This window comes from Martes martes, assembly GCF_963455335.1.
Source record: "Martes martes genome assembly, chromosome: 4".
Taxonomy (NCBI): Eukaryota; Metazoa; Chordata; class Mammalia; order Carnivora; family Mustelidae; genus Martes; species Martes martes.
The window spans coordinates 32,463,363-32,474,782 of NC_137891.1; positions in this window are offsets into that span (position 1 = coordinate 32,463,363).

The window sequence follows — 11,420 nt, forward strand, 5'->3', positions numbered from 1 at the left end:
GTATCAGTTATAACAGAAATGATAATATATACTATTTCTGGAATATATACTCTGAGTTTTGCCAACAAAAAATAACTCTCTAGTTGTAAAATAAATATTTTAAATAATTCACATATATTTTAGTGGAATTTCTTTTTTTAATCTCTGAATGTTCTTCATTATAAAAGCCTATATATTATAAAAATAATTCATGCATATTGTAAGAATAAAATCAATAGTAATAAAAGTACTTTCTTTTTAAAAAAATTAAATTCAGAACATACATGCTAATATTGTTAGAGTTTTTATTCTAGATAGTATGTAATTGAACAATTATTTAAAATAGTCAATAACGATGAATTGGCTCTTATGGTATATCATTTTCAAACATAATAGTTTAAATAAAAATTAAATGGAAAAGCTCATGTGAAAGTTTGAAGGGAAACAAAACTATACAGCACTGACCTGTGCTTAATAAACCCCTAACCAACTCATCTATCTTTTGGTTATATATTTATATTTTATTTATCAGAGATTATGATAAGATCTTAATTGATATATAGTATTCTATATTCCGGAGGCTCTTTAATTTTATATGCCAGCTATCAATTTGCAATTTCAAGCATATAATTGAAAAGAAGCACTTGTTTTCCAAACCAAGTTACAAAAGCCCAAATGAAAGGTGAAAAATTCTTGAGCTCATTGTTCAAAATTCACCAGGTCTCATTGCCAATATTTAGAACAGGCCTCAAGAAGGTGATTTCATGGCCAACTTGTATTTCTCCCAAAGCAAGTGTCAGATTTATATAATTTGTTGTACTTTAAAATGTGAAATTACTAACCATTCCTTTCACCATGCTATCAAATCAGGCGCTCTGGCAAAAAAAAAAAAAAAGGAAAAAGAAAAGAAAAAAAAAGATTTCTCTTAAAATGCATAGTATTTATGGTTTAAGATCAGATCTCACTCTACTCTCTATATTGCATGTTTCTTTAACAGGAAAACCTTACAGATAATCGGCGGCCATAAACTCACATTTTAAAAGGGTAAGAGACACTCGAAGCACAAGTACAATTAATAGCACCAATGAAGGAGGGAATGAAGGAACCTCCTGTGTATGGATTAGTGGGCACAGAAGTCCACTTCAGAAAAATCACCACACATAATTTGACACAAATAATAATATCTACTCAGAAAAGGCTCACGACTGAGCTCCATGTGCCCTCATGGAGAAAATTACTTCTGATTGAGGCCACTTGGCAGGCAAGTGTAAGGAAATCTGAATTTCAGCTCTACCACTGCCTCTGATTTATAGATATTTAAACACAGTTGCCAGAATTAATAGTCTTCATGTATATAAATATAAATATTTAACTCATTTCAAAACGCTAATAATTAGCTATACATCCTAAAGCCATGAATGCCATGGTGCTGCGTGTCAAGCCCATAAGGCTGTTAATTGTCTCTCAGAATGAGTAGGAATCCTTCCACATTTTATACCTGATGAAGCATAGAGATTACTGGGAGATTCTGGTGGGCACAAAGAAATACTTCCATTTTCAGAAGGGGACGTAACTGGGTACTTGGGAACCATGGGAATGGACCACAGCTACCTTTGCTCTCTGAAGATAAAGCTGACTAGGACGATTCACAACACCTGACAGTATGGGTGGCTGTCCCGTGCATGGTACAGCCTTTCATTGAGCCTATGCCAGGAGCTGTAGTAAAGAAGCTGCCCCTAGGGGTGGGAGAATTTTTCACTTGTTGGTTGTTTCCATGACGTGCGCTTTGTAAAGGCAAATGGAATGTTCAAAATTAAGTAGTCCCAACTCGTATACTGGTAGCATAATTATGGAATAACATGAACCTAAAGAACTGGATGGTTAAGAAGCAGTTTGAGAAGTACTCACTCCCCAGATAAATGAATGTATGAGAAAAAAACTGCTACAATTTCAATTACAATAGCTAAAGAAATCCCTGAAAGCCATCCACGGCCACGGCAGTAAGAGGTAGAAGGTGACAAAGGACACGTGAAGGGAAAAAAAGAAAAAAATATTTATATATATGAGTTCAGAGGAAAGAAGATCAAAATAATCAATACTATGATGACATGCAAGAAATGGTAAGGACCAAATATTAAATCAAATATATGTGTCTTCCAACATATGTTGTCTCAATCAGTAACTTCCTACCATGGAAGCCGACTATAAATCAGACCAACCCTCACCTTAATGTCACATTGTCTCCGTTCATAGAAATTCAAAGCACTTCAGAATAAAGCACCCAAGAAAGAAATTAAATTATGCAGAAATTAATATACATTGCCAAGTACAAAGAAGAGAAAGAAATGCCAAATTCTACGGTTTTGATGCACTATCCCCCAAAAGATGTCCTTTCTCTTAAGCACTCACTGGCATTAATTTATTAGAAATTATTTCAATTTGGTTTTGCGTTCCTTCTGATTAAAACACGAAAAACACATTGTCATAATGGAACTATAGAAAGCATTCAATCTCCTCTCCATGCATTAATATTCTAAGCATTCTAGAGGCTGCACAAGACTAGCCACCTAGCAAAATGAGACTGTTTCAGAATACTGGGCAGCCTTGATTGCAACTGACAGGTGGGAAGAAAGTCACATTAAAATATTATCATTCCCAATAATTACAATAATCCATCATAACGTGCTCAGAAATTCTACTAGGTGAGTTTCTTCCGAAAACATACAAATATTTCCAAACCTTTTTATTTCGGTGTTTCTTAATGTATGACACTTCAGATCATTTTTATATCTGATAGTGTTATTAATATTAAAACTTCCACCACAAACTTTATAATTTCACTCAAGCACAGAACAAAGAATGCATACCACTGGAATAATGGAATAAATTTCTGAAAATCTTAATAAATTAATGAAAACGAAAATGATGTTGTCCCTAAGTTGCCAACTCCTATTTCATGCTCTTTTAAAGTCATGGGCAAAAGATATACTCAGACACAGAAATGAGAAGGTATGCAAAACCTTCTAATATGTATAAAACATAGAGATCTCAAATGGGAAAATTAAGCAATAATATATATTCATGCTTTAATTATTACATAATAATTGAGCCACATTTATCACATGATGCTACCTTTCAAAAGCTAAATACGAAAATATAAACTAGGGATAGAAAAATCCTGGATCACATTCAATATGCAATACACAAATGTGTCAAAATTCTGTACAGGCATACTGTATTTTAATTGATAGGTAAAAGGAGTTAAAATAGAATTTCCGTTCTAAAATTATGTTACGTTTTCTATATGTGATGGAAATGAGGTGGTGGACTGATGTTTAAATTGGATATCTTATTGTCTAACATCCCTGTATTCTAGCCTCATAGCTCCTTGTTAAATTCAGAATGATTTTCATAAAACACAAAATGTAAGAAAGAGTTTACATCTAGTAAGATGATTTTAAGAAAGACTGTAGGTTCCATACATTCTGTACATAGATGGCCTGCCCATTCAATCAGAAATAGTAAATAACAACTCTAAGTCAAAAACCACAAATCCACAAAAGTGTGCCCCTTCCCATCTCGTTGGGGAGTAGGAACATTTCTATCTTCAGAGTACTAACATCTTTTTATTAATTTGATATGGGACAGATTTTGTGGCTCTCAGTCATTCCTCTCTTAGAGTTTTCAGCTGTTACACTCAGAATTCCTTATGAATCATCACTACCCTGTAGGCACACCTCAAAATGCTTCTCCCTCGGTTCCTATTACATTTGTCTCATGCATATCCCACAGCGCCATTTAATGAGAAGGGGCAGGGAAGAGGGATCTCTTTGGACAGTGCAAATCCAAACTAACTCATGTAATTGAGCTTAACAGCAAGAATAAAGCCTTATTTCTGTAGTCTAAAAAAAAAATAGTATTTAAACGAGCAAGTTCTTCCTGCAGTCACTCACTTTCAACAATAGTTGCATCAGGGGATCTAGTAGGAAGGAAACATTTTTATTAATTTTTCTCTTATCTGCCAGAAGAATGTTGATTTTTTTCATTTGCGTTTGTTGCCTGTAGGTAGCAGACCAGAGAATCATATAGTAGAAATTCTTCTTTTTGATTAATTTCTTTCCATGTGTTATGTTATTTCTTATATATAATTGATTTTGGGCTTTGCTCATAGCTGCACATCTTTTTTATATCTATACCAACTGCTGTCCTTCAATCTAAAAAGTTGAAGGAAATTACCTGAATTTTGTTAAGTTTATTAAAACCGAGATCTGTGAATATTTAAATTGAGTTTTGAAATGTTAATGCAAAAAAAAAAGATATTAGAGAATTTTTAATGGAGGGTTCAATCTGACCATATTCCATTGTAAAAAGGAGGGAAGGGGGTCAAGTTTTATTCAAATTGTTTCTTTGGGGGAAAAAAACGAACTCTTTGATTTTATAAAAATAGAGTAATATTCTCTGCTGCAAGGTCTTTGGTCATTTTTATAGATGGAAGTATTAATACTTTTTATGCACAAATCTGAAAACAATTTAAATTCTTCAGTTCCCCCTACCCTCAAATGCTTTGCTTTGGAAAACTTCACATTAACTGAATATAAAGTTAACAAGAAAATAGCAGTTTTGCTTCGAACATATACAAACCTAGGAAGCAGCAACTAATCTTACATAGTAGCCTAACCACTGATACCACAGGAAAAATAAAGTCAGATGAGGAAATATGACAAATTGGAACTAGAATCTCCAATGACTACTCTCAGGAAGTAACTCAGGCATTGAAAAAATTCAGTTCATTAGTAAATGCCTTGTGCATTGACCCAGGAAGTTAGTGACAGAGATGGCATTGAAATTCAAATATTTTGTAATCAGGTCTCCCTCCAGGGCCCCATAAAGCGACTCTCAGTGTATGGAAGATGGTAACTCTATCATAAAGAAATATGAGAGTATATTCATTACTAAAACAATATATTTTATATGATTGTGATGTATTTCAATAATAAAAAGCCCCCAATTGGTAATAAGCACAAAAGATGAAAGGCTTATACATTATTTTGTTCTATTTATGAGACTTTCATGTATTCATTTGTTCATTCTTTCTTTATTCATTTAACCAGTATTTATTGAGGGTGAAGAACATGGTAGGCACCGTGTTAAATACTGGGATAACAGCAGGTACAAGACGGATGGCCCCAGCAGAACGGGCTGGATCATCTAGCTAAGGAGACACACTTTATGCACACAAGGGCTGAAACTTATTTTTTAAAAAGAAGCTCCATTTTAACACAGTGAGGCCAGAAAAGACTTCTTGGCTATCTTAAATTCTAGTTATTAGTGCCTTTTTCTTATTTCCTGTGTTAAATTATAATTCTTTTTGTAATAAAATTGAAGACCAAATCAGAGAGAGAGAATACTGAGCCATTTTTAAGAAATATCGAGACACCCAGCATTAAATTATTACTAATTATATTGTTGGAGGAAGTTTATTCCACTTGACTGTGTGAAATCCATGATTTCTTCCTGGTTAGTCAAAGGAGGCACCGATCGCCCTCATCCTGCTGGCTGGGTTGGGGATGTGGGTCCGGGCAAGCAGGACTTTTTCCCCCAAGTGAATACTGCTGTCACAACAGAAACATCACACGTTACCCAGGATGTGTGTATAGTACATTGGATTTTTAAAAGCACTATGAGTAAGAAAGGAAAGGATCTGAATCTATCCAACAGAACCTCTTATATGTGATATGTGGCTGAGAACTGTTTGTTAAATAAAGTAATCGAAAGTTATAACCTTATAAACTGATGCAAGAAAAATATATATTTTCTTTCTTTTATTTTTTTATATGACACACAATGTCACACAAGTTTCAGGTGTGCCTAGTGATTCAACTTCTCTATAAATTATGCTACAGTCCCCACAAGTATACCAAATCTGTCACCACACAATGCTATTATAATACCATTGACTCTATTCTCTATTCTATACCTTTTATTCTTGTGTCTTATCCATTCCACAGATGGAAGCCTGTATCCCAATTCCAGATTTCATGATATACTATGTAGTCCTTAACTACAGAGCTACAGTAACCCAAACAGTATGGTACTGGTACAAAAACAGACACATAGATCAATGGAACGAAATAGACAGCCCCTAAAAAAAAACCCAGGCTTTTACAGTCAATTAATCTATGACAAAGAAGGCAAGAAGAGGCAGTGAGGAAAAGACAGTGTCTTCAAAAAATAGTGCTGGGAAAACTGGACAGCTACATGCAAAAGAATGAAACTGGACCACTTTTTAACACCATATACAGAAATAAACTCAAAATGGATTAAACACCTAAATATCAGGCCTGAAACCATAAAAATCCTAGAAGAGAACACAGGCAGTAATTTCTCTGACACTAGCCACAGTAACATTTTCCTAGATATGTCTGCTGAGGCAAGGGAAAGAAAAGCAAAAATGAACTACTGGGACTACCTCAATATATACTTTCTTTAGAAAGGCCAAAGCACCATCAAGCTATGGTCAGTAGTCTTATCTAACAAAGTGAATTCTGCAAAACTAGTTGACAAAGAGATGTGATTTTTTAAAATGATCCTATTTAAGGAGAGATATAAAAGCATAGAGAAAAAGCGCTTATAATCTCTTGACTCTAGAATGGATATATATCTCTCTTCCTAAAGCAAATCAAAGATAATGTGTATCTTGGTTTGTAAAGTCAGCCACAAAAGCACTAGCCAGTGGATATTAAACAAAGCACTCTGATGACTAACTTTCTTACACAATTTCTTACAGCAAAGATGAATCAAGCATGGTCCTTAAAAACATTCAGTATCCATTTCTTTGTCTCATATGCAACAGACTTGTCTCATATGAAAACATTCAGGAGGTATAGCTACATGCAGGAAATGAAGAAAAAATACCAACTCACTGCAAGGATATGTGGGGGAATGTAATTAGAAGAGAAAAATCAACAAAACCATTTGCATCATATTTGGGTCATTGTATATACAAACTTTTTTTCTTCTCAACTAATAAAGTTTGAATCTCACTTCCATCTCACCAAATAGATCAGTTTCCCTATTTTAATTCTTCATTCGAATAACACCATTCTTACCCTGCTTTATTAAAATGATTATTTGTACAATGAATTGTTGATTGAACCTTCTGGGAAAAATTATAAAATAACTGCTCTTGAAATGATACCTGACTTCAACAGCTGATTACAATTAGTCTGTCAGCAAACGGTGGCTCTCCAAGTGTCATTCTTAGACAAGAAGCATTAGCCTCATCTGAGAACTTGTTAGAAATTCCAAATTAATTATCAGAATCGACCTCAGATCTGATTTCAGAAACTCTGGGGGTGAGGCTCATCTATTTGGGTTGGACAAAGCCTGCAGGTGATTCTGATGCATGTCCACCTTGAGATCAACCAGGCAGGAACAGAAATGCTACACAGAAGTTACTTTGCAACAGTAGCGATTTTATTTATTATTGTCATTTCATAGAAACAGTGTAACCTCTTGCATTTAATTAATATAGGCTTCCTACCTCCAAGGTGGATGAACGCCTGTGTACTGCAGCAGGTGGTCTAGAATCAGACTACTTTTCACCTGGGTCACTCAGTGTAGTCACTTCTGAGAAGCGGCGGGTTAGGTTTACTGACTTAGTTCTGGTTAAGCATGGTCCCAAATAATGCTAGAGTGTCCAGAAACTGCTCAAATCACATCGTTTCAGAGACTCCGGGATGGCATGCTATGGACTGCAGCCTTTGGCGGCTGATGCCAAATGTTGCTTCTCTGTGCCCTTCTAGGAGTCCTGATGATGCAAACTGACCAGGGAGTTGTTTTACCAATGAACCCCTCCTACATGTCTGGCTATGGTATAGAAAGAAAGTCTTTACGGAAATGGGACAGCATCTCAGTTTTTTTAAAAATTAAGGTATGACTGTTTGAGGGTCTTCAAGACCAGGGGCCTCAACCAGCACAGTGTTCTCCTCCTCCTCCTCTTTTGGGGATCTACCATTTCAAGCGATAAGAGGAAGGGCGCTCTGCCAGACAGAGCTGGCCAATCAGTCAATCCGCGGCAATCGGCGTGCAGCCAGCGGTCCCAGCCAGGTCATGCACATCCCCCTGCTCGTCATCCCTTGCTCCTTATAATCAGGACGGCACACAACCCAAGTGTGATCTGTGGGGTTTTACGGAGCAGCATCGCGGCCAACCCTCGCGGCTAACCTCCACAAAGGGCTCCCAGTACTGCATGTCCTGGCACCACCACCTTGAACCAAGGAGTCAAGGTGAGGGCAGCTCCAGAAATCTGTTCCATTTTTCACAAATAGGTGTGGCCTCCTGCTCCTGGAATGCTGCCAATTTGGTCTTCCGTCTGGGTTTGACACGGTAAATAATGATGAATATTTTCTCTAAGCCTGTACGGTCCTGCATGCAGGTTATTTGCACAGCCAGAAAAAAAAAAAAATTCCTCCCACAAAACAAAGCATTGTTGTGGCTCCCCTGTATCAGCAGGAATACCAACTTTATAAAAATTTGCCTAATTTCACAGGTGTATATGTAATTCTCCAAATTTCCATTCTGGCAGATCTCTTTCATCTTTGGGGGATGAAGGAAAACACACCTGCAGTTGCCAAAGCGTAGCTCGATGAAGGGGGCTTGGTGCGTGGAGGTACAAGCAGAAGCAACAAGCTCACTTCCCTCGGATTGTGACCTGCCCTGGGATACGGAGCAAAGGGGCCCTTCGTAACAAGTGTTCTGTGCTGTCATTAAACCACCATAAACGCACGTTGATTCAGTACTTGTGATCATCTCAAGAGGCCCCAGAAAGCACTTCCCCATAAACTATATCTTCAAAAAGACTTTTACTTTATACCAGCACATTACAAGAGTGTCTAAAGACACGGAGGCACTCTGTATAGCTATATTTTTAAGAAGAACACTTACTCTCCGGAGAGTTAAGGAGAGCGGGTAGGGTGCCCGTTGATAACAAAGTCAGCTTATCCACCCAGCGTCGTGACCTGGAGGAAGCATCTAAGGGCTCTCTTAAAAAGAAAATATCCTCTGCCTTTGGCAACAAAGCCTACAATAGAATAAAAGCAAGCACCTTTACAAGCAGAAGTTATAGGGTAAGCCAAAAGGGGTAGAATGCACATAAAAGAATTCTCCTCTGGTGGCTCACAGCTCTGGCTCTCCTGTATCTGCCTCGTAAACCCCGCACCAGCCTCCGGGAGACACAGTCCCGCGCTGCCCGCCACGGTGTCTGGGTGGCAGCAAATGTGGGAAGAAAACCGGGCACAGTAGCTTCTTTTCCAGGGAAATGGTATCTCATTTTTTCCTTTAAATTGCAAGAGTAACAATGCCTTTCCTAGCTTCTGAAGGGGGTAAGTTACAGTTACTGTTTCAGAATTGAATATATAGCTATACTTAAGGAAGACCTAGAAAAGTCCTTGCCAGCAGCTACTCAACCCTGAACATCCTCACGCTTCAACCAAAGAAAGGCACATCCCTTTCCTCCAAAGTTTTTGATATCAGACTTACCAAGACTTCCCTAATATTCACTGTGTGGGCAACAAGTACAGGGCCATTTGCACTCTGAAACCCACCGTTCTGACTCTCATAAACAGACAAATACATCTAGAAATACACATTTTCCTGTTTTCGAATAAAGTTTTGCCTTAAACACGGATGTGTCTGTCTTTATTTAATTTGCTTTTGGTTTCTTTTGGTGGTGGTTCTTGGTTGTCATTTTTTTCTGTTGGGCAATTACTACTTAGAACCAGTATAGTGTGAATGTCATGAAGTAAACTATATGGATGTTTTTTATATAGTTCATAATCTTCACCCAGTTCACATATTATTTTCTACTGTTGTTTAGAAAAATAATTCTATCGGCCTCCTTACCCCATGCTTTTATATCCCTAAAATATTTTACTGTTGGCTTGGAAAAATATAAACAAGTAAATCCTACCAGCAAAGGCAAGAAATTAAATGAATGGATGGCACTGCCATTGGTTGTTGACTGTACGCTCAGTCTGATTCCCCCTCAAGCTGTTACTACCCTATGCTTTCGGACAACCAAAGGAAAGGACATACCTGTCACCCAGCACCACACCATACCATGCCATCTTCCCCATTCCAGCATTCTATCTTTGAGTCAGGCTTACATTTGGCTCTAGTACCAAAGCAGTATGGAAAAGGTGTGTGAAAACAAACTCTGCCTCCCTCTGCATTCCTGGAGAAAAATCCTGGTGCCTATCATTGACTCTACCATCCTCCTCTTTGTCACCAGTCTTATACTCTAAACTCTATTATAATGGACACAAATATTAGTGTGAATTAGATTCGCTCTGCAATTTTGATTAAAATGCAGACTTTGAGACTCATTCCCCCAAATTTAGCAGCTTGTGGATAGCACCCAGGAATCAGCACTTTGATCCTGTTCCCTATGCTGTTCACGTACAGGCCACATGTTGGGACACAACTGACATGCTCCAAACCAGTGGAAAGAGGAAAGTGGAGCAGATCTGAGTTATGACATTCCTACAACAGTATGCAGGGCAAGATAAGAGGGGACCATTATCTGTCATCAGTAAATCCATGAGGTCATTTTGTTCCTCTATGTTTAGTTCTACTTTGCTCAAGAACACCTTATCCTACACTGGGGGCTATGTCGTAGGCACTGAGAGAAGATTGCACTCATTAATTCTGTAGCATCACTTTCTATGAGTCCTCCTTTCCATGTCTGAAGAGACATACAATATCAGTTTGAGCAGACATTTTATCCATCACACTTGAGAATTATTCAAGTGCCACATGGAGATTTGGCTGATGGAGAGGTTTTGCGGGAATTTCATTCCATCACGCTTTCCGTGCTCTTTGGAAATCAAGCTGCGACACAAATGAGGCAGTTCTAAATCAGATTGTGGAAGTCATTGCCTCTTTTTTGTTTGTTGTAGTAGTTGTTGTTGTTGTTGTTTTTACAACACGTGGTCGCCTTTGAAGAGTTAGCAAGGGACTGGGGTCGGGGGGAGCACAGGTAGATCTGATCTTTTTATGAGCTGTTGATAAGTTGAGGATCTAAAATATTCTCACCAAAATCTGCCAGGATTTCATACGCAGCTACTGGAAAATTCACAACTCTTTGAAAGAAGCAATATGGTAAGTGGGGAATAAAGTGCAAAGTGTATGTGTACGCATGTTTGGCAAGGTTGCAAAATTGTGAGAGAAGTTCCTTCGATGAGGAAGTTAGAGATAGTCTGATTGTATTTAACACAACTCAAAGCAAGCCAACTTGCCCTAATTTGGTAAAAGTACTTAAGAACGATACAAATCAGCAAGGAAAATAAAAGAAAGGAGTAATTCAGATTCATACAATGTTGAGTTACAAATTTTTAAAGCAGCTGGTCTTGTTATTATATATAAGACAGAGCAACACCTTG